General features: G+C 42.3%; 1 protein-coding gene across 6 annotated transcripts in view; it reads right to left on the minus strand.

The window, feature by feature from the left end:
• The window catches only part of LOC124034291 (membrane-associated phosphatidylinositol transfer protein 2-like), an 84,650-nt gene extending 63,610 nt beyond the window's left edge, over positions 1-21,040 (minus strand). For 3 of the 6 annotated variants that reach the window (XM_046347284.1, XM_046347286.1, XM_046347279.1), the window contains exon 1: positions 20,449-21,040. The gene's annotated coding sequence lies outside the window, so the exon portion shown is untranslated. The remainder of the gene's footprint in view (positions 1-20,448) is intronic. The other 3 variants (XM_046347288.1, XM_046347287.1, XM_046347281.1) reach the window with 2 other exon arrangements.
• Between the last annotated feature and the right edge of the window lie 3,634 nt (positions 21,041-24,674).

The following is a 24,674-nucleotide window of genomic DNA, read 5'->3' on the forward strand; positions in this document are numbered from 1 at the left end:
CAACAGGCTCCTCCATCCAATTAAAACTCAACCAAGGAACAGCACACAGAATGAGAATGAGTGCTCATCTCTACACAGCACACAGAATGAGAATGAGTGCTCATCTCTATACACAGCGCACAGAATGAGAATGACTGCTCATCTCTACACACAGCACACAGAATGAGAATGAGTTCTCATCTCTACACACAGCACACAGAATGAGAATGAGTGCTCATCTCTACACACAGCACACAGAATGAGAATGAGTTCTCATCTCTACACACAGCACACAGAATGAGAATGAGTTCTCATCTCTACACACAGCACACAGAATGAGAATGAGTGCTCATCTCTACACACAGCACACAGAATGAGAATGAGTGCTCATCTCTACACAGCACACAGAATGAGAATGAGTGCTCATCTCTACACACAGCACACAGAATGAGAATGAGTGCTCATCTCTACACACAGCACACAGAATGAGAATGAGTGCTCATCTCTACACACAGCACACAGAATGAGAATGAGTGCTCATCTCTACACACAGCACACAGAATGAGAATGAGTGCTCATCTCTACACACAGCACACAGAATGAGAATGAGTGCTCATCTCTACACACAGCACACAGAATGAGAATGAGTGCTCATCTCTACACACAGCACGAGAATGAGTGCTCATCTCTACACACAGCACACAGAATGAGAATTAGTGCTCATCTCTACACACAGCACACAGAATGAGAATGAGTGCTCATCTCTACACACAGCACACAGAATGAGAATGAGTGCTCATCTCTACACACAGCACACAGAATGAGAATGAGTGCTCATCTCTACACACAGCGCACAGAATGAGAATGAGTGCTCATCTCTACACACAGCACACAGAATGAGAATGAGTGCTCATCTCTACACACAGCACACAGAATGAGAATGAGTGCTCATCTCTACACAGCACACAGAATGAGAGCTCATCTCTACACAGCACACAGAATGAGAATGAGTGCTCATCTCTACCTGGGTATTTTTGGTCTCCTCAGGAAATGAGCAAAGCAATTTGTTGACATAGAAACTAGGGATGCACCGATATGACATTTTTGGCACGATACTCAATCATTTCCTTGCCAAAAGAAAAATGATTTTTACAATTTAGCAGCCTTTTAAGCAATATAGTACAGTTAAATATTTGAAACACACACACTGATCAAAAAGTTATTTTGTTGCCATGTACGCATGTCCCCACTACCAGTACAACATCATCAAAACCTGTTTCATTGTTCATTTGTTCAGTCGGTTCATTCTTAACCAGGATTTGATCATACATGTCAAGCAGTGAAGTTTCAGCTCTGTCCGTCCGTGTCCTCATCGTGGGTCCTCTTCCACGGTGCACACTGTCATTGTCCGTTTCCATCTTGTCCAGCTGTGTCTCACATTTCACCTAAACCCTGTTTCATGCAGGCAGCTCTATGCTGTGAGTGTTTAAAATGACCCACTATCTTCCTACCTGTTGCCACTGTCCGATATGCTGCGTTGGGCCAAAACACCTTCGTTCACAGCCAGTTGCAGCGTGTGCCATGCATGGCAAACTGGCGACTCCGCATTCTTCCAAAGCCTTTGTCATGTTACGTGCATTATCACGGAGCATATCGTGTACTTTGTTCTTGGGGATTTTCCAAGTTTCAAACATGTTCTGAAATGCCATTGAAATGGCAGCAGCGGTATGAGAACCAGCACATTCTTGAGCAATACAGCTTTCCACACTACGAAATCCTCGTCAACGCACTGAGGTCAGACTCAGCAGGCTCATGGGGCTGACGTCGCTGGTCCAAATGTTAGTCGTGAAGCTAATAGCAGTGATGCCCATAGCAAGTAGCTCATGGATGTGCATTTCAACAATAACTGTGTAACTCCGGTAGGGCAACATCTGAAAACTAGCGCCTTGGTAGTGTGTACCAGGACTCGAGGTGCTCGACAAGTCGGCGAAAGCCAACAACATCCACAACAGCGAACGTTTGATTGTCAAGGGCGATGAATTCCATTATCTTGCCGTTAATGGATTTCGCCTGAGTTGTCCCGCTGAAATTGTCTTTACTCTTTCAAATGACTGCTCGACTTGAACTCGTTTAGTTATTTGAAGTGTGTGCTTAGTTTTTTTCTGCTTTTGTTCTAGGTAGTTGCTGAACGTCTGGGGGATGATGCACTTTCAAATGAGTAATTAGGTTTGTGGTATTGAAGGATTTCACTTTCTCCCCTCCTCGGGAAATAATAGCAGCACAAACGTTGCATATTGCTTTTTGTTATCTTCATTTGAAACTTCAAAATAGATCAACACAGCAGACATTGTGGGCTAGGTAAGGAATGCTGTATTTTTCATGGCTTCATTATGTCATCTACCCATGTTATCCAGGTATGCACGTCAGCTTTGACATCGGTTTTGCACATCGCCGTTAAACTATACATAAAGCAGGTTAGCATTTTTAGCTAATATCGGCCGATTCCGATATGCTTACCGACATATCGTGCATCCCGAATAGAAACCTTACTTTTAGGTCTAGTTAGATACGTCTTGGCAAGTTGGCAAAGGCCTATACATAAACACAGTCTTACTCTGCATAGAAACCATGGTTGACTGAGTGTAGGCTATAAGACACACAGCTCCATACATCAACAAATGACATTGTAGCCATGTCTAAAACTCAAATAAAAAAATGTCTAACAGTGAAACAGGTATCCACAGGTCTATGATACAGAGAGATACACAGAGGGGACCACAGACAGAGAGTAATGGCAGGAATATGGATTGGTTTTGGCAAGCACGTAGAATATTAAAAATGGAGAACCATGTTCTTCAATCATCTTAACATCTGGGAAACCATAAGCCATTTCAGACAAGAAAAAAAAACTGTTCACCTTCACAAGGTGTATGCTTAAACAATCCTTACGGCTTATTTTCCCAGGCAGCATCCACCAAAAGAACTAAAGGGAGATTGGTGTGTCTGAGTGATGTCTCATGCACTTCTTTGTGCCAGTATGCACTAACACGGGACCCAAACCGGCTGCCCGTGCGCCATCGTGCGCACATTTATTTTGTCCCCCTACACCAAATGCGATCACAACACGCAGGTTAAAATAACAAAACGAACTCTGAACCAATTACATTAATTTGGGGACAGGTCGAAAAGCATTAAACATGTATGGCAATTTAGCTAGTTAGCTTGCACTTGCTAGCTAATTTGTCCTATTTAGCTAGTTAGCTTGCACTTGCTAGCTAATTTGTCCTGGGATATAAAACATTGAGTTGTTATTTTACCTGAAATGCACAAGGTCCTCTACTCCGACAATTAATCCACATAAAACGGCCAACCGAATAATTTCTAGTCATCTCTCCTCCTTCCAGGCTTTTTCATCTTTTAAACTTATATGGTGATTGGCATCTACACTTTTACCACGACAACCGGCAAACCATTTAGTCTTTCAATCACCCAAGTGGGTATAACTAATGAGGAAATGGCACGTAGGTACCTGCTTCTATAAACCAATGAGGAGATTTCAGCACAATCTGTGTCAGAAATAGAAAGGAGTTCTATTTTAACCCTTGGCAACGCAGACGCTCGTTGGCGAACACGAGAAGTGTGGGTGCAATAATTGAATAACATGGATTTCTACATTTATTTTGCGACACTTGCACACGCGACATGTCCGGTCTGGTCAGCATGTAATGATGTGGTCACAGTCTCCCCAGAAGGGTACTACTCAGTGTAGTGCGGAATTTCTCCCACTCCAGATCATCGGACCTCTGTGCTATGGTCAAAATGTTTACTCTCTAGAGAGGGCCCTGTGGCACAAGGAGAGGGGGGATAGTGTGGACACTTCCGACAGCAGCATGCGCACAGGGAAAATATTGGAGGACAGGGTGAGGGTGGAGGAGATGCTGGTGGTGGGTTGTGTCTATTTTTAGTTAGATAGAAGTCAGGTGCCTGTGGCCAGTGGAAAAGAACGAGGAGCGTGGGTAAAGTGACAAGAAGCAGCGCTGTCGCTTTTATTTGACATGATCCCTGTGAGTCAGAGAGCGCCGACAGGCACACTCCACAGGGAGAGGGAAAACACAGACACAAACTGACAGACATACAGTCAGGCATATACAGTAAAGGAGAGAGGGATGCATACATGAAGAACATCCAATATACAAATATAAAAAATGATGAGTGTGTTTTGTTTGAGAGGCTGTGAGTTAGTGAAGGCCTACCTCACACTAACGCACAGCCTCACAAACAAAAACACACTCAGGTGACAGATAGGCCTTGGCACAGGAGGACCACAGAACGGTGTGATGAGTGGGGGGCTGCAACATTCATTTTAAGCAGAGCATGGAACTTGCTGATTAGATTTGCCAATCCAGCATCTACCAGGGGATTGAGGTCCTTGCTTCGTTTGAGCAGGCCTAATTGCATTTTCTGCTTTAATAGCTGTGCACTTCCCTGATGGAGATGGTGGGTCCCAGAGTCCCTGGGCTCGTCACCCCTCTCTCCAACCAGCCCTTTAGAATGACACCACAAAGGATTTGGCTGCAAATTTGACAAGAACCTACCCCACAAAACATGAAGCATAGATGCCTCTACAAGTCGGACAAGGAAAAACACACCCCCACCTCCCAAACTTAACACTCAATACATTTTAGAGCAAAACAACACTACAGAGGCAAACTGCAGGATTCACAGAACACAGTACATTTTCACCAGATACCTCTGCAACCTTTTTTTAGCTGGGATAACCAGTAACAGGTTCCATAAAACATCATGACGCACCTTATTAGATAACTAACGTTAAAAGGTGAAAGAAATGACCATTTTGATTTTTAAAATTATAATTGTCTATTATGCAAAATAGGTGAATTTAAGCACTTGCTTTGGCGTTCAGGTCCAAAAAGTTACTTTCTGACCACTTCCACCACAGACAAAATGTACATCTAAAAAGTTTGTTCAAATCAAAAGGGGTACAGTTAAAAAGTGATTGAAATGGAACGACCCAGGAGAGAGGATGTGGACTACACAGTGAGGGATGAAAACAATAATGACACCCCTCCGCCATAGACTTAGACTAAAACTTCAGTGGGGAAGGAGACAGGGCTAAACCCTCCTTAGTTTAGGAGCGCCGTCTCACCATTTTTGGAACAACCACCACCCATGAGGGGGAAGGCAGAACAGTGTTCTCCTACACCAACACCCCACCTTCTTCCTGTCCCAGACTGCACCTCTGTGGGAGCATTGGCAGTGAAGTGCCATTAATCAGTGGTCTCATCAGGGATGCGTGGGGACAGGTTGTACTACCGTATTCTCAGTCATCGGCTGAGTGTGCCAGACCAGCATCACCTGTTCTGTTGAAGGGAGGTGAGACAGGAAGCAGGCAGGGAAGGGCTGTGTTTGTGTGTGTGTGTGTGTGGGGGGGGGGGGTTACAGAGTTTGTGGGGGGGGGGGTACAGTGGACGGGGATTGCCATGGTAAATGTGCCGAAGCACAACGTTCCATTCAGGACTTGTCTGCCAAGTAAATGATGAAGGCTCATTTCAAATATTGTCAAGACAACCACTTCAAGGACCAGCCGTGGTAAAAAATGTTACATTAAAACAAGCTTGTTGTAATAAACTCTGGTACTCAGAGGCACAAACGCAAATGTCACTTACAGTTTCTTCCTATGTGCTGTTGTATCTAATCTGTGGTCCATCGTCATAATCACATTACTAAGCAGCCTGTCTCTGATGTCTTGAGGAACATGCGGATATTCATTCAACTCATGACAAGTAGAATGCACTTTTTTTTTCTTACACAGCAGATAATGTACTGTTGTAAGAGAAGAACCATGTGCCAATGACATCATCATCATTGCTTGTAGATAACGTCTTTGCTGACTAGCACCATGCAAAATTGATAGCGCCACAGACAAGGTGAACGAGGAATGCATGGAATGTGGACACAGAGGTCATAAAAGTGGCGGTGGTCCTTTCAGTTCAACTAGCTACATAAATCCCTGTATATCTCAGACACTATGCACTGTATCTTATGGCCCAGAGATAAAGCAGCCTCCAGGGGGAGTGGCAGTGCATGGGAGAGAGTGAGACAGTAGGGGAGGGTGGGGCTCAGGAAAGGGAAAGGGGATACCTAGTCAGTTGAACAACAATGCATTCAACCGAAATGTGTCTTCCCGCATTTTACCTAAACCCTCAGAGAGGTGCGGTGGGCTGCCTTAAAATTCACGTCATCTGATGGTCAGAACAAGACGCTCTCCTGCCCCTCTCACCGTTCTTCTGCTCCGGTACAAAATAGAACTTGCATAAGTGCCAGGGTGAAATTCCACATGTCAAAGCCAGAAATACACTCAAGGAATTAAGAGGCACTCCAGGTTACCCTGTCTCCCAATGGCTACATAGAAACAAACAGACACACAAACAAACACACAAGGAACACAAACACAGCCTAGTTAGTTATTGATGTGGACCTGGTGACTGAGAAGGGGTTGTTACTTGAGAATGATTCAGTTACCGTGATCGCCTCTGATAAGCCAAAGCAGAAGACAAAAATGAACATAGAACAGTAAATGGTCGCTGAGTAAAGGCAATGAACAATTTTACTTCAGTACAATTAGGACAAATATTGACACCAGTTGTGCACATACAGAGTACATAAGGTTGATGCGCTTAACATGAAGCACCTCTTATAAACAATCTAAGGAGTTTCCCCCAAGAAGGAGCATTTAGGCTGTAAACTCGTTTGTGTTGAGTCTGTGCACTCTGCCATCTACTGTGATCGATGCTCATCAGTCTCTCTGCTCTCCATGCTCAGTGATCTCATGGTATCTTGTACCTTATCAACTGAAATTATACAGGTTCAAAAGGAACAAAAACAAGCACCGCACAGCCCTGAAAGTCGAGAAAATATCAACTGACAGGAAGTGTGTCTTGTTTTGTTTCCTGAAAGCAAATCTGATTATGCCAGTAATGTAGAAAACACTGGTGTTCTAGACAGGCTTAGTGGGGGAGTGATACTTAACCTTCTTGACATAATTGGAGTCAAAATGCATTATGTTATAGCTACAAAAGTAGTATGAATTAAGCAAAAGGCTTAATTCAAACATTAGCATGGCAACAATCTAGGTTGATAACTTTTAACAAGGCAATCAGATAATTGTATTTGAAGGTGTTCTTATAAACTGCGTATGAACATTGTTTTTGTTATTTGGCTAAACGGAGTCAATACACGTACAATGCTGTTTGGCCATGTTTTATTACAGGTTCTACGAACAAATTGCTTTAAGTAAACATGCACTGGCCATAGTGATATATAAACTACCAGTCAAAATTTTTAGAACCTACTCATTCAAGGGTTTTAATTTATTTTACAATTTTCTGCATGGTAGAATAATAGTGAAGACATCAAAACTATGAAATAACACATATAGAATCAAGTAGTAACCAAAAAAGTATTAAATCAAAATTGATTTTATATTTGAGATTCTTCAAATAGCCACCCTTTGCCTTGATGACAGCTTTGCACACTCTTGGCATTCTCTCAACCAGCTTCACCTGGAATGATTTTCCAACAGTCTTGAAGGAGTTCCCACGTATGCTGAGCACTTGTTGGCTGCTTTTCCTTCATTATGCGGTCCAACTCATCCCAATCCATCTCAATTGGGTGGAGGTTGGGTGATTGTGGAGGCCAGGTCATCTGATGCAGCACACCATCACTCTCCTTCTTGGAGAATAGCGCTTACACATCCTGGAGGTGTGTTAGGTCATTGTCCTGTTGAAAAACGAAATGATAGTCCCACTAAGCACAAACCAGATTCACTGCAGAATGCTGTGGTAGCCATAAGTGCCTTGAATTCTAAATAAATCACTGAGTGTCACCAGCAAAGCACCCCCCAACATAACACCTCCTCCTCCATGCTTTACAGTGGGAAATACACATGCAGAGATCATCCATTCATCCACACAGCGTCTCACAAAGACACAGCGGTTGGAACCAAATCTCTAATTTGAACTTCAGACCAAGGGACAAATTTCCTCCGGTCTAATGTCCATTGCTCATGTTTCTTGGCCTAAGCAAGTCTCTTCTTCTTATTGATGTCCTTTAGTAGTGGTTTCTTTACATCAATTCAACCACAAAGGCCTGATTCACACAGTCTCCTCAGAACAGTTGATGTTGAGATGTGTCTGTTGCTCAAACTCTGTGAAGCATATATTTGGCCTGCCATTTCTGAGGCTGGTAACTAATGAACTTGTCCTCTGCAGCAGAGGTAACTCTGGATCTTCCTTTCCTGTGGTGGTCCTCATGTGAGCCAATTTCATCATAACGCTTGATGGTTTTTGCGACTACACTTAAGTTCTTGAAAAATTTTCCGTATTGACTGACCTTCATGTCTTAAGGTAACGATAGACTGTCGTTTATCTTTGCTTATTTGAGCTGTCATTGCCGTAATATGGACTTGGTCTTTTACCAAATAGGGCTATCTTCCGTATACCACCCCTACCTTGTCACAACACAGCTGATTGGCTCAAATGCATTAAGGAAATAAATTCCACAAATTAACTTAACAAGGCACACCTGTTAATTGAAATGCATTCCAGGTGACTACCTCATGAAGCTGGTGGAGAGAATGCCAAGAGCGTGCAATGCTGTCATCAAGGGTGGTTACTAGAATCTCAAATCAAAGCTAATATATTTTGATTTGTTTAACACTTTTTTGGTTACTACATGTGTTATTTCATAGTTTGTTTTCCCTATTATTCTACAATGTAGAAAGTAGTAAAAATAAAGATACGCTTGAATAAGTGTGTGTGTCGTACTCATATACACACACACACACACACACACACTGACCTGTTCAAAACTTTGGGGTCACTTAGAAATTGTCTTGTTTTTCTCCATTAAAATAACATCAAATTGATCATTAATACAGTGTAGACATTGTTAATGTTGTAAATTACTACTGTAGCTGGAAACGGCTGATTTTTAATGGAATATCTACATAGGCGTACAGAGACCCATTATCAGCAACCATCAATCCTGTGTTCCAATGGCACGTTGGGTTAGCTAATCCAAATGTATCCTTTTAAAAAGGCTAATTGATCATTAGAAAACCCTTTTGCAATTATGTTAGCATAGCTGCAAACTGTTGTCCTGATTAAAGAAAGCATCAGCATTTGTGGGTTTGACTATAGGCTCAAAATTGCCAGAAACAAATAACTTTCTTCTGAAACTCGTCAGTAAATTATTGTTCTGAGAAATGAAGGCTATTACATGCGAGAAATTGCCAAGAAAATGAAGATCTTGTACAAAGCTGTGTACTACTCCCTTCACAGAACAGCGCAAACTGGCTCTAACCAGAATAGAAAGAGGAGTGGGAGGCCCCGGTGCACAACTGAGCAAGAGGACAAGTATATTAGTGTCTACTTTGAGAAACAGACGCCTCACAAGTCCGCAACGGCAGCTTCTTAGGACAGTAGCCACAAAACACCAGCCTCAACATCGAAGAGGAGACTCCGGGATGCTGGACTTCTAGGCAGAGTTGCAAAGAAAAAGCCACATCTCAAACTGGCGAATAAGAAGAAAATATTAAGATGGGCAAAATACCACAGACACTGGACAGAGGAACTCTGCCTAGAAGGCCAGCATCCCGGAGTCGCCTCTTCACTGTTAACATTAAGACAGGTTTTTTTTGCGGGTACAATTTAATTAAATACACTCAATTATTATTTGGTACCATTGCCTTTAAATTGTTTAACTTGGGTCAAACGTGTCGGGTAGCCTTCCACAAGCTTCCCACAATAAGTTGGGTGAATTTTGGCCCATTCCTCCTGATAGAGCTGGTGTAACTGAGTCAGGTTTGTAGGACTCCTTGCTCTCACATGCTTTTTCTGTTCTGCCCAAAAATTCTCTATGGGATTGAGGTCAGGGCTTTGATGGCCACACCAATACCTTGACTTTGTTGTCCTGAAGCCATTTTGCCACAACTTTGGAAGTATGCTTGGGGTCATTGTCCATTTGGAAGACCCATTTGTCACCAAGCTTTAACTTCCTGACTGATGTCTTGAGATGTTCAATATATCCACATAATTTTACTTCCTCATGATGCCATCCATTTAGTGAAGTGCACCATTCCCTCTTGCAGCAAAGCACCCCCACAACATGATGCTGCCACACCCGTGCTTCGCGGTTTGCAATGGTGGTCTTTGGCTTGCAAGTCGCCCCTTTTTCCTCCAAACATGACAAATGGTCATTATGGCCAAACAGTTCTATTTTTGTTTCATCAGACCAGAGGATATTACTCCAAAAAGTATGATCCTTGTTCCCATCTGCAGTTACAAACCGGAGTCTGGCTTTTTTATGACGGTTTTGGAGCAGTGGCCTTTTCATTGCTGAGTGACCTTTCAGGTTATGTAAATATATGACTCGTTTTACTGTGGATATAGATACTTTTGTACCAGTTTCCTCCAGCATCTTCACAAGGTCCTTTGCTGTTGTTCTGGGATTGATTTGCACTTTTCACACCAAAGTACATTCATCTCTAGGAGACAGAATGAGTCTCCTTCCTGAGCGCTATGACGGCTGCGTGGTCCCATGGTGTACTATTGTTTGTACAGATGAACGTGGTACCTTCTGGCACTGGGAAATTGCGCCCAAGGATGAACCAGACTTGGAGGTCTACAATTGTTTTTCTGAGGTCTTGGCTGATTTATTTTGATTTTCCCATGATGTCGAGCAAAGAGGCACTGAGTTTGAAGGGAGGCCTTGAAATATATCCACAGTTACACCTCCAATTGACTCAAATGATGTCAATTAGCCTATTAGAAGCTTCTAAAGCCACAACATAATTTTCTGGAATTTTCCAGCTGTTTAAAGGCACACTTAGTGTATGTAAACTTCTGACCCATTGGAATTGTGATAGTGAATTTATAAGTGAAATAATCTGTCTGTAAACATTTATTGGAAAAATGACTTGTGTCATGCACGAAGTAGATGTCCTAACCGACTTGGTCAAACTATAGTTTGTTAACTAGAAATTTGTGGAGTGGTTGAAAAACATGTTGTTAATGACTCCAACCTAAGTGTGGAAACTTCCGAATTCAACTGTACATACAGTGCCTTGCTAAAGTATTCGGCCCCCTTGAACTTTGCGAACTTTTGCCACATTTCAGGCTTCAAAAACAAAGATATAAAACTGTATTTTTTTGTGAAGAATCAACAACAAGTGGGACACAAACATGAAGTGGAACGACATTTATTGGATATTTCAAACTTTTTTAACAAATCCAAAACTGAAAAATTGGGCGTGCAAAATTATTCAGCCCCCTTAAGTTAATACTTTGTAGCGCCACCTTTTCCTGCGATTACAGCTGTAAGTCTCTTGGGGTATGTCTATCAGTTTTGCACATCGAGAGACTGACATTTTTTCCCATTCCTCCTTGCAAAACAGCTCGAGCTCAGTGAGGTTGGATGGAGAGCATTTGTGAACAGCAGTTTTCAGTTCTTTCCACAGATTATCGATTGGATTCAGGTCTGGACTTTGACTTGGCCATTCTAACACCTGGATATGTTTATTTTTTAACCATTCCATTGTAGATTCTGCTTTATGTTTTGGATCATTGTCTTGTTGGAAGACAAATCTCCGTCCCAGTCTCAGGTCTTTTGCAGACTCCATCAGGTTTTCTTCCAGAATGGTCCTGTATTTGGCTCCATCCATCTTCCCATCAATTTTAACCATCTTCCCTGTCCCTGCTGAAGAAAAGCAGGCCCAAACCATGATTCTGCCACCACCATGTTTGACAGTGGAGATGGTGTGTTCAGGGTCATGAGCTGTGTTGCTTTTACGCCAAACATAACGTTTTGCATTGCTGCCAAAAAGTTCAATTTTGGTTTCATCTGACCAGAGCACCTTCTTCCACATGTTTGGTGTGTCTCCCGGGTGGCTTGTGGCAAACTTTACACAACACTTTGTATGGATATCTTTAAGAAATGGCTTTCTTCTTGCCACTCTTCCATAAAGGCCAGATTTGTGCAATATACGACTGATTGTTGTCCTATGGACAGAGTCTCCCACCTCAGCTGTAGATCTCTGCAGTTCATCCAGAGTGATCATGGGCCTCTTGGCTGCATCTCTGATCAGTCTTCTCCTTGTATGAGCTGAAAGTTTAGAGGGACGGCCAGGTCTTGGTAGATTTGCAGTGGTCTGATACTCCTTCCATTTCAATATTATCGCTTGCACAGTGCTCCTTGGGATGTTTAAAGCTTGGGAAATCTTTTTGTATCCAAATCCGGCTTTAAACTTCTTCACAACAGTATCTCGGACCTGCCTGGTGTGTCCCTTGTTCTTCATGATGCTCTCTGCGCTTTTAACGGACCTCTGAGAGAATCACAGTGCAGGTGCATTTATACGGAGACTTGATTACACACAGGTGGATTGTATTTATCATCATTAGTCATTTAGGTCAACATTGGATCATTCAGAGATCCTCACTGAACTTCTAGAGAGAGTTTGCTGCACTGAAAGTAAAGGGGCTGAATAATTTTGCACGCCCAATTCTTCAGTTTTTGATTTGTTAAAAAAGTTTGAAATATCCAATAAAATGTCGTTCCACTTCATGATTGTGTCCCACTTGTTGTTGATTCTTCATAAAAAAAATACAGTTTTATACCTTTACCTATAATTTGTAAAAATCCAAATAACTTCACAGATCTTCATCGTAAAGGGTTTAAACACGGTTTCCCATGCTTGTTCAATGAACCATAAACAATTCATTAACGCGCACCTGTGGAGACAGGGAGACAGGACGGACAGCTGATCGTCCTCGCAGTGGCAGACCACGTGTAATAACACCTGCACAGGATCGGAACATCACACCTGCGGGACAAGTACAGGATGGCAACAACTGCCCGAGTTACACCAGGAACGCACAATCCTCCATCAGTGCTCAGACTGTCCGCAATAGGCCTAGGGAGGCTGGACTGAGGGCTTTTAGGCCTGTTGTAAGGCAGGTCCTCAACAGACATCACCGGCAATGTCGTCGCCTATGAGCACAAACCCACCGTCGCTGGACCAGACAGGACTGGCAAAAAGTGCTTTTCACTGACATCACGGTTTTGTCTCACCAGGGGTGATGGTTGGATTCACGTTTATCGTTGAAGGAATGAGCGTTACACCCAGGCCTGTACTCTGGAGCGGGATTGATTTGCAGGTGGAGGGTTCGTTATGGTCTGGGTTGGTGTGTCACAGCATCATCGTACTGAGCTAGTTGTCATTGCAGGCAATCTCAAAGCTGTACGTTACAGGGAAGACATCCTCCTCCCTCATGTGGTACCCTTCCTACAGGCTCATCCTGACATGATCCTTCAGCATGACAATGCCACCAGCAAATACTGTTCGTTCTGTGTGTGATTTCCTGCAAGACAGGAATGTCAGTGTTCTACCATGGCCAGCCAAGAACCCGGATCTCCATCCCATTTTGCACGTCAGGGACCTGTTGGATCGGAGGGTGAGGACTAGGGCCATTCCCCCCAGAAATGTCCGGGAACCTGCAGGTGCCTTGGTGGAAGAGTGGGGTGACATCTTACAGCAAGAACTGGCAAATTTGGTGCAGTCCATGAGGAGGAGATGCACTACAGTACTTAATGCAGCTGGTGGCCACACCAGATACTGACTGTTACTTTTGATTTTGACCCCCCCCCCCCTTTTGCTGATTATGCATATATATATATTCACATTACATTACACACACACACACACATTTGCAAAAAAAGTTAAGGGGATTGAAAGTGATTACATTGATGGAAGCTACAATCTGCAATATTAAAGCTGATCTCCCCCCTAAAAAGACTAAACGATTATATGTTGGCAGTGGTTTCACAGCCGTCATTTTCTGCAAACATATCCCTAATTGCTGATGGTAAGTATCGACAACATCAAGTGTCATGATGAATGAATGGCTAATAATAATATAATGAATGATTAACTTAACTCATTACACACAGTAGTTGTAATATGAAGTGTAAACGAATCTGGTCAATGATGAATATGAGTTGTACACAAACGTGCTTCTGCTCTTTCCGTTTGTTTCTCCCAGAAAGGAAATTAAGAAAACATGAGCTCCCTGTTGCAGGCGGAACCAAAACAAGAAAAGGAACATGTCTGATGAGCTCCTATAAGCACGCATGAACGCACACACAATTAGCCTCCTGTCCACCTCTCCCACCCAGAATCCCACTCAGTGCAGTGGAAAAAGAGAGGCATGCTGTGACCCAGGGCCCTGATGCTCCACTGTGCTGGATTAGCTGGACACACACCCCTCAGGGTGAAGGAGCTCTCAAGTTTCAACCTCCTCACCATTGGCCTATCACACTCCAAACTTGTTCTGTGTGTGTGTGTCATATATTTATATATATACACACGCACACGCACACGCACACACGCACACACACGCATTTTGTGACCCTTTGACATGGTTGTGCTAGTTACATTTTTAAATTGGTCGCATCGGTGCGAGCTGCACATTCTACATGGTCACCTCACTCCAAACTGAAACCATGATTGGGTCAAACAGTTATTCCTGTAATAAAAGTCTCTGCCCTCCGCCTGTCTGTCATGCACCTTTTTAGCTGTGGCCTGCTGTTGTGATGAGCGAGCCACTCTCTCCTACTCCGCCCGCACTCTGAGAATAAAAAAAGTGTCTGATTGTAGGCTGAATAATGATAAGTGAGAAAGTAAGATGCACAAATATCATACCACCCCCCCCCCCCTCCAAAAAAAAAAGTGCTAACCTCCCCAGTTATTGTAATGAGAGGTTTGCACGTCTTGGGGGTATGATATTGGCACATCTGTAACTTTCTCACTCATCATTAACCACATGGTAGCATCCATATTAATGTAGAAGTGTTTAGAAACATATTCTATTCTTATTTACAATAGTGACTCCAAAAACGACAATACATTATTTACCATTAATTTCTATTGGGCACAAAATAATCTGAAACACAACCAAAACAAACAGCAAATGCAGAGAGTCACAAGCTTGATGTTGTCATTACTTTGCCAGCAGCTACAGCAAACTACACACCGCTGTCTGAGTTAAGAAGTTAAGCTCCGCTGCGCATTACAGACTATTTAATTCCCTTACTCTGAACATCAGTGTCATCAACAATCATGCATGTCAGTTCAGTGCAGACAGCATAACAGCGAAAGAACAGACATGCTTCTGTCATCTCCAAAACAGAAATTGCGTAGACAGGACTTTGAAAGGCTTGTGTTTCAAAAGGTTAAGACTGCCTCTGAGGGGTGTGGCAAACACTCATCTCTAGTGGACATACTACGTAAACATAAATGGTACCATAGAACCGTCATAATACAACATGATTTGTAAGATCGAGTTGTATTGGTTTCGGTGCTCTGGTTTTTCATCACTGGTTATTTGGATAAATCACAATTTTGCAGGTGTTAGAATCTTCCACATTTCAGAAGGGGAGGGGACATTTGGCCCATAGACTTGCAAAGCGAGAGGGTGGAGCTCTTTGTTTCGTTTCCGATCCTCATTCAATCTCTAGTCTTAACATGTATGTACCCTGAACTTTATTGAGCATCTAACCAACTACGCAAAATTTTAGTTCTGGGTTAACCAGCCGGTGAATCTCAAGCAAATCGCTGGTCAGTCTCATGGCAATTGACCATTAATTAACAAACACATTTAGCATCTCCTGGCTTCCACACAGTCTACAAGCCACTGATGCAGACCTTTTGGAACATCTACAATTTTAAAAGTATTAAACCATGTAACATAGGATAAACCTTCACAATAAATCCATTATTTATTTTAGACAGATCTAAAGAAACATGATATGAAGAAAATGTAGTCTATTTCATAACAGAATAGCATACCATGAGTTGTCCTTCTGTTTGGTCCTGATCTGGCTATACCATAGGTCTGTGGGCTACACTAGTTCATTTAGCAGAGAAGATTTGGTTACAATTCCATGGCGTTATATTATTTTTAGTATGCCATTTTGTGTTGAGTGGTTAACAAAGAAATATGGACTCCTATATGCTAATTTAGAGTTATTATTGTAACTTTATTTGTTCTGCAAATGTTGGGCTATATGTTTTGATTTTTAATACATTTTAAGGCTGCATGATGAGACTACTGAAGATATGAAAAAAGTTGCTTGAAAAGAATGAGCTCTGCTTTGTTTGTTACGCAGGCTGTACACACTTAAATCAGTCGTTCATTCACAATTTGAAAAACACTTGATAACGTCTCAAAATTCCTGGCGTCATCCCCTGTAATGTGGTCGTAATGTACCCTAAAAAAATCCATGCCTTTTGCGGCCAGTGGCCGTTGTTCCCTTCTCCCTGAATACTGCGTGCTCTGAAGCACCTCTCACTCACATGGCTCTCTATCATGTGATCGGGTCTTTCTCACAGACTACAAGTGAAGAGACTACACTTTGCCAATTTAGAAAAAACAAAAAATCAGACCCTTTGCTATGAGACTTGAAATTGAGCTCAGGTGCATCCCGTTTCCATTGATCAAACTTGAGTTGTTTCTACAACTTTACTCTAGTCCACCTGGGGTAATACCAATTTATTGGACATGATTTGGAAAGGCACACCTGTCTATATAATTTCCCACAGTTGACAGCGCATGTCAGAACAAAAAACCAGTCATGAGGTCGAAGGAATTGTCTGTAGAGCTCCGAGACAGGATTGAGTCAAGGCACAGCTCTAGGGAAGGGTACCAAAACATTTCTGCAGCATTGAAGATTCCCAAGAAGACAGTGGCCTCCATTATTCTTAAATGGAAGAAGTTTGGAACCACCAAGCTGGCCACCAGGCCAAAAACCATCAAGCCCTATGATGAAACTGGCTCTCATGAGGACTGCAACAGGAAAGGAAGACCCAGAGTTACCTCTGCTGCAGAGGATAAGTTCATTATAGTTATCAGCCTCAGAAATTGCAGCCCAAATAAATGCATCACAGAGTTCAAGTAACAGACACCTCAACATCAACTGTTCCAAGGAGCCTGCGTGAGTCAGGCCTTCCTGGTCGAATTGCTGCAAAGAAACCACTGCGAAAGGACACCAATAAGAAGAAGAGACTTGCTTGGTCCAAGAAACACGAGCAATGGACATTAGGCCAGTGGAAATCTGTTCTTTGGTCTGAGGAGTCCAAATTTGAGATTTTTGGTTCCAGCAGAGTAGGTGAATGGATGATCACCACGTGTGTGGTTCCCACCGTGATGCATGGATGAGGTGTGATGGTGCTTTGCTGGTGACACTGTTGGTGATTTATTTCAAATTCAAGGCACACTTAACCAGCATGGCTAACAGAGCATTCCGCAGCGATATGCCATCCCATCTGGTTTGCGCTTAGTGGGACTATCATTTGTTTTTCAACAGGACAATGACCCAACACACCTCCAGGCTGTGTAAGGGCTATTTGACCAAGGAGAGTGATGGCGTGCTGCTTCAGATGACCTGGCCTCCACAATCAACCAACCTCAACCAAATTCAGATAGTTTCAGATGAGTTGGACCGCATAGTAAAGGAAAAGCAGCCAACAAGTGCTCAGCATATGTGGGAACTCCTTCAAGACTGTTGGAAAAGCATTCCATGTGAAGCTGGTTGAGAGAATGCCAGGATTGTGCAAAGCTGTCAAAGGCAAAGGCAAACTTTGAAGAATCTAAAATATATTTTGATATGTTTAACCCTTTTTGGTTACATGATTCCATATGTACTATTTCTTCATTTTGCTGTCTTCACTATTATTCTACAATGTAGAAAATAGTAAAAAATAAAGAAAACCCCCTGAATGAGTAGGTGTGTCCAAACTTGACTGGTACTGTATGTGCAGTACTGTATGGACAAGATCACGATCTGGCACCCGACTGTCTATGTACATCACAGCACACCAGAGCACTAGAGGTTCCTGTCCTCTTCCCTGGCTGAGGTTTGGCAGGCTGGAGCATGAATGTGGTCCATCATATAACATCCCAATACCACAGCAGACACCAGATGCTGTAGAGCAGGTATGCCAAGTAAAAATGTGATTCACACACACACATACATATTTTGTTTTTTATCTTCACATTTTCAAACTATGCAGTACCATTCAAACTATGTAGAACTGCTGGTAGTAGCAGTACTACCAGTAGTGCTGGTATGTGTCTCTATAGAGGCAGGTCTTACTTTTGTAACCCTTTATCAATTTTAGAGCAAACGGAATGAGCAGCAGCTACGTTTGGCTACATACCTACCGTTAGTGGAATTCCCGCGAGAGAGTAACGGTTAATGTGATTGGATGTTAATTATTTGACTAAGCTACCTGTATTTGACATTGTGTTGCTATTTCGCTGAATTTTTCTTTTTGGCAGTGATACGAGGCTACTCAGCATTGTGTCAGCAACTGTTCACCCACACAAAGCCATACACGTGGTCTGCGGTTGTGAGGCTGGTTGGACCTACTGCCAAATGCTCTAAAACGACGTTGGAAGCGGCTTATGGTAGAGAAATTGGTATTCAATTCTCTGGCAACAGCTCTGGTGGACATTCCTGCAGTCAGCATGTCAACTGCACGCTCCCTCAAAACTTGAGACATCTGTGGCATTGTGTTGTGTGACAAAACTGTACAATTTAGAGTGGCCTTTTGTTGTCCCCAGCAAAAGGTACACCTGTGTAATGAACTTGCTGATTTAAATCAGCTTCTTGATATGCCACACCTCTCCTGAATGTTTTGGCATTTTACATCCAAAAAATTAACTTTGATTACTTCTACCATGGACAAATATGTATGGAAAGTTTTGTTCTAATCAAAAATGGGTGCAGTCAGAAAGTGACTTAAATCCAATGGAACAACCCCTTATGCATTTTTAATCCTCCTTTTCTTTTCTGGCAATAAACATGCAATGTTGACGTCATTGAGGAGGACGTCCGCTCTATCAGTGTGTTGAAGCTGTGTGGCTTGAGAGACGACATGTTGCCCTTTGCACAAGCCTGGAGGGTCTTCACAACCTGCTACAGTAGTGGGGTTCAGATACTTTGTCAACAAAATAAAGGGAAACGTGCGCCTTTTGGCCCGACAATCATACATTTCCTGAAAGAATGTGCATGCTTTCAGTATGGTACCACTGGGAGAAGGGGCAACCTTGGGTACAGTGCCCCCGTGGTAGAGCAGACACCCATCAGAACAGTGGCATTGCATCAAGTCTGCCCTTCAGTGCAGAACCAGCATCAGGGCAGCAGTGGCCACAGCCCCCTTTCAGCACTGGAGAATGAGTCACCCTGTAGAGTGGGGAGTGCACCTCACCATGGAAGCCCACAGAACCTAACCAAACTGACAGCTGCATGAAGAGACATGGTCAGGAGTTCACAATATAGTACTAACAAAAATTGATGGATCGCACATCACTCTTCAGTTTGGCAGACTAATCAAACGAAACAAACATGCAGGTGATGCTGCAGTCAGAGCTGAATAATTCCAGTTATTAAAAAGACTGATGAGAGACCATTACAAAATCTGGATGAAAAACACAAGATCACTCTAAGAGGTTACCATGTATAACTGATCTGATCAATATCATTATTTCCTGGCAAAACGGGTATAATTACAGCAAATTCACTTCGGGCCCCCAAAAGGCTCAGGCCGGCTCAGACTGCATGTGTGGGTATGGATGTGGGTACATAGACCCACAGCGGCCCCTCAGGATGAGTTCAATTTTTTTGTGGACCAAAGTTGCCCATCCCTGTTCTAGAGATAAGCATGGGTTGGGCTAAGTTATCCATGTGCCTGATGAATTAGAACTGAATCCATAGCTGCAGATTCAAGACATTAAAGGTAGTGTTCGAATTTTATTTCCACCTGGCATGTGCAACATGTTACACAATCTTCAGATGATAACAAGCACCACTACAAGTGACAGGCTGAGGCAATAATGAAGCCATTCCCCAAACCAATGAGTCTCTTTTCAACAAATCCAGAGTAGTTCATTAGTTCTCTCGTGCATTAATTGATATCTTTCGTGTGCTGATGAAGACATTGTTGATAGTGAGTTGTTGACTGCCTTTCTTGGATGTGATAGCCGTTTCTCAGGCTCCTTCTCCGGAATCAAACCCCGATTCCCCGTTACCGCATCGCATCATTCACCTACTTGACATACACTTACATCTGATCATGAGCTTTGATGAGAACATAGTGAACATTTCATTTGCAATTGGATATTGAATTGCTGTTCTGTTAGGGGAAAGGACTGACATTGTTCCTAGATTTTCAGTGTGATCCAAAGTAAACCCACCATCTTTACACCAAGTCAGTTACCTAGCAACATCACAGCATTTTATTACCAAATTAATGGATGGCAATGCTCAACGCATACCATGGATAAAAAGGATGCACACCAGTACGCTGAAATAGAATACTATAGTACTCACCCAAAATCAAAGTTCATTGGCCCATTCCCTGTTTTTCAAGAGCGCGTGCTTATTCCTCTACACAGCAGACATAGAAATACAATACAGGGTGGCATTGAATACCAGCTTGAAATGTTACAATGTAGCCAACAATTAATTGAGACCGTTTCCTTTCCTTTGTCTTGAGGCCGTTTGATAGTTTAACGACTTCATGTAAAACAGGAATTAGGGACAACTCATCATCAGTCTCGATCTGCATCCAAGTCCTCACATTTCCTTGACCAAATAACTACGGTGGCCCTAAGCTTTATGGTAGTACACCGACGGAAAAGCCATGTACTGAACGTCCTTGACTTCACTGTATCCAATAGTAATTCACACACGAGTTGCCTTCTGCCTTCATTTCAGTTCCCCCTCAAGCGAAAGAGACGCTCAGATTGTGCAGCGGATTCAAACACTGGTAATAGAGAAGTTCGTAATTCCTCCTGAATCAAGAGTATATGGTGAAGAGACTCACCATCCTGAGCTTTGGAGAGCCGTCTAATCTTGTTCGCTATTCGTGAACCACAGCTATGCATTTGCTTCCCTCTCGCACTCAGGTCAAATGGAATGCGCCTCCTGTTGGCCAAATGATCGTGCACAACCCATTTCCGCAAACGGAGCAGCAATATGAGGCATTCTTATGAAAGGATAAAGTGACGTCAAGGAAAAATGCAGGTTGTGCATATGACAGTGGTAAATGCTATAGCTATACAATCAACCTGGACTCATAACATAGTAAATGTAAATCTGTCTCCACCATTTTGCATATGTTACGTTTCATATGGTATGTATTAATTTGTGGACGTCCATCATATATTTCAAATAAAACGTTACGAATTACAATTAGTACAAATTTGCTATACAAATTAAGTGATATGTTACGAATTTCAATTTCTTGTTGTTAATTGGCTAACGGTTACATTAGCTAGGCTTTTAAAAAACAGCACCTATTTGATGTATTCGTTGAGTCTTTCTCAAGCCATGGTTTGAAAAGTTTTGAAATCCCAGTGTCAATTTTGCTGTGCTTTCGAGGCTTTTTACAGTCTGTGGCTCAAGGAAACTGTACCTGACACCGCGATCTGAGCTATCTGATTGGCCATCGTTAACCTGTAGGTGCACCTGATTTGCTCTCTGGGCCTGCCGGGTAGGCTGAGTACAAGCTTCAGCCACATTAAATGGTTCAAAATAGGAAGAATTTGCCTTCCCGGGACTCGGGCTGCTGAATCAAGTGCATCTCCCGTAAAGCGCGGAAAGAATGAAAAGCAATAGGAACGCAAGGCTTTATCGTTATGTTTGGTGATCGGAATGCCTTGAAGATCGACCGGCTGGTGATCACTTGAGTCCAGGTTGATTGTATAAAGCAACGTAAAGGCCTTGCGGCCAGATGTTGTGGCATTGTTTGTAGACAGACCTTTATATACAGTACCAGTCAAAAGTTTGGACACACATACTCACTACAGGGTTTTTCTTAATTTGAACTATTTTCTACATTGTAGAACAATAGTGGAGACATCAAAATTATGAAATAACACATTTGGAATCATGTAGTAACCAAAAAAGTGTTAAACAAATCAAAATATATTTAGTATTTGAGATTCTTCAAAGTAGCCACCCTTTGCCTTGATGACAGCTTTGCACATGTTGGCATTCTCTCAACCAGCTTCATGAGGTAGTCACCTGGAATGCATTTCAATTAACCAGTGTGCCTTATTAAAAGTTAATTTGTGGAATTTCTTTCATTCTTAATGTGTTTGAGACAATTAGTTGTGTTGTGACAAGGTAGGGGTGGTATACAGAAGATAGCTGTATTTTGTAAAAGACCAAGTCCATATTATGGCAAGAACAGCTCAAATAAGCAAAGAGAAATGACAGTCCATCATTACTTTAAGACATGAAGGTCAGGCAATCTGGAAAATATCAAGAACTTTGTTTCTTCAAATACAGTCGCAAAAACCATCAAGCTCTATGTTAAAACTGGCTCTCATGAGGACCGCCACAGGAAAGGACGACCCAGAGTTACCGGCGCTGCAGAGGATATGTTCATTAGAGTTACCAGCCTCACAAATTGCAGCTCAAATAATTGCTTTACAGAGTTCAGGTAAAGACACATCTCAACATCAACTGTTCAGAGGAGACTGCGTGACTCGGGACTTTGTGGTTGAATTGCTGCAAAGAAACCACTACTAAAGGACAGCAATAATAAGAAGAGACTTGCTTGGGCCAAGAAACACGAGCAATGGACATTAGACCGGTGGAAATCTGTCCCTTTGGTCAGATGAGTCCAAATGTGAGATTTTTGATTCCAGCCACCGTGTCTTTGTGAGACGCAGAGTAGGTGAACAGATGACGCTGCATGTGTGGAAAAGCATTCCAGGTGAAGCTGGTTGAGAGAATGCCAAACGTGTGCAAAGCTGCCATCAAGGTAAAGGGTGGCTACTTTGAAGAATCTAAAATATATGCTTGGTCAACATTTGGAATGTGCATTGTAGTCTTCATCAGGCCCAGGCTGCTCTGTTGTCCATTATGTGAGAGATAATGCCTATTACTACTATCTATACGTTCATCACACATTCACAAAAACACTAGATATATCTACTTCCCTCACAGACCAAAGTTTGATTGTGAATAGGTCAACAAATTCTAGCATATGGAGGGTGCTGTCTTACTGTTTTCCCAAGCAGATCCAGTTTACCATTTGATTATGCTCTATAAAATATTTTTAAGGGGCAAATGGAAATCATGTCAGCCATGATAGCGTTCACTGAGGCACAGATAGAACAATGAGCCAGATGTGTAAATGTGAAGCATCCGGGTGGCGTTTCCACTCACTACCAAATATGGTGATGAGAGGAAGCCCAGTGGAAGAATTGGGGCGAGATTATTTTTTGCCAACATTCTGCACCTTTTCTCATCGATGGAATACTTTTCTTTCTGTTTCCAAAACTAGAATCTGTAACAAACCGAGTGGACTGCGTTTTGTAGACTTTACCCTTTGCCAAAGTTTCAAAAATCGTTTAGAAGTTATTGCACACGTGCATCTCATAGAGTAGCCCTAAGGGAAATATGCAAATAAATGTCAGCATGCGCCAATAGGCTCTCACTAGCTCGTGTTTGGTTCTGCCAACCTCCTTGCTTGTTCGGCCCACTATGATACATTTGCTCCAGTTAGAAACGACAGGCTCTGGTCTATCCTGGGTTAGTTATACAAATCTTTTACTGAGGTGTTGGTCCGTCTGACTCCAGGTGGTGGCGATAGTGCACAACAGTATGGAGCCAATTTCACGCCATATGTATTGAATTTAAAATAAAATAAATCGTAAACATGACAAATAAAGTTGAAAATGCAAACAGTATATTTTCGAGTAAGGGGGAAATAATGGATGTTGAAATCACGAGCATCCTTAATTTAATTGGGCCAATTAGATTATTTTTATATAGTTTTCTCTCTATGTATCTGAAAGGGAGCGCAGTTTATAACAGTAGTATTTTGCATTGAAGCGTATAGGCTACCACTAAGTAGGCCTACTATATTTTTTTGAGTAGACAATATTTCAGAATTAGCAAGGAAGTTTTCGGTTAGGGAGAAAGTAAATGCAAAACATTAATGAATTCAAATGATCTGTTTACATGTCGACAACAGTTAGAAATGGTTTGTGTTTCAGAAACCGTCAGATCTGCAGACACCTCCAAAGACATTTGATCAAGTTCGCCATTTATATTTCTTTTAGATATAGGCCTACAGTCTTGGCCTAATTCCAATACTTCCAAAGTATACAGCAAATACAGTATTAGTTCATGATGACCATAACACAGCCAATCTTACATATGGAAAACAAGGAGAAACCTAGCAGTATCCTTCCTCAGCCATGGGCATCTGATGTATGGGGTTATTTTATGTCCCCCATAAATTGTACCATTTCGGAGGTACCATAATCTGTCAGATTTGTATTTCTCATACTCATAATTGAGTGTCATCAAACCAGATCTGTGGAGTCAAACCGGAAAAGAGCTCAGGAGATAATGAGCAAGAATCTTGATGTCACCTACAAGGGAGAAGAGCGTGGCTTTCTGAAGAATGAGTCAATACAAAGGTAACAAGATGAGGAAAAAGGCAACAGAAGTTGGAGAAGACTGCTCAAAGAGGCAGATGCTTTTTTTTAAATTACCCTTATTTTACCAGGTAAAAGGTTGCATGAACAAAATTC

This window comes from Oncorhynchus gorbuscha, linkage group LG04 (assembly GCF_021184085.1).
Source record: "Oncorhynchus gorbuscha isolate QuinsamMale2020 ecotype Even-year linkage group LG04, OgorEven_v1.0, whole genome shotgun sequence".
Taxonomy (NCBI): Eukaryota; Metazoa; Chordata; class Actinopteri; order Salmoniformes; family Salmonidae; genus Oncorhynchus; species Oncorhynchus gorbuscha.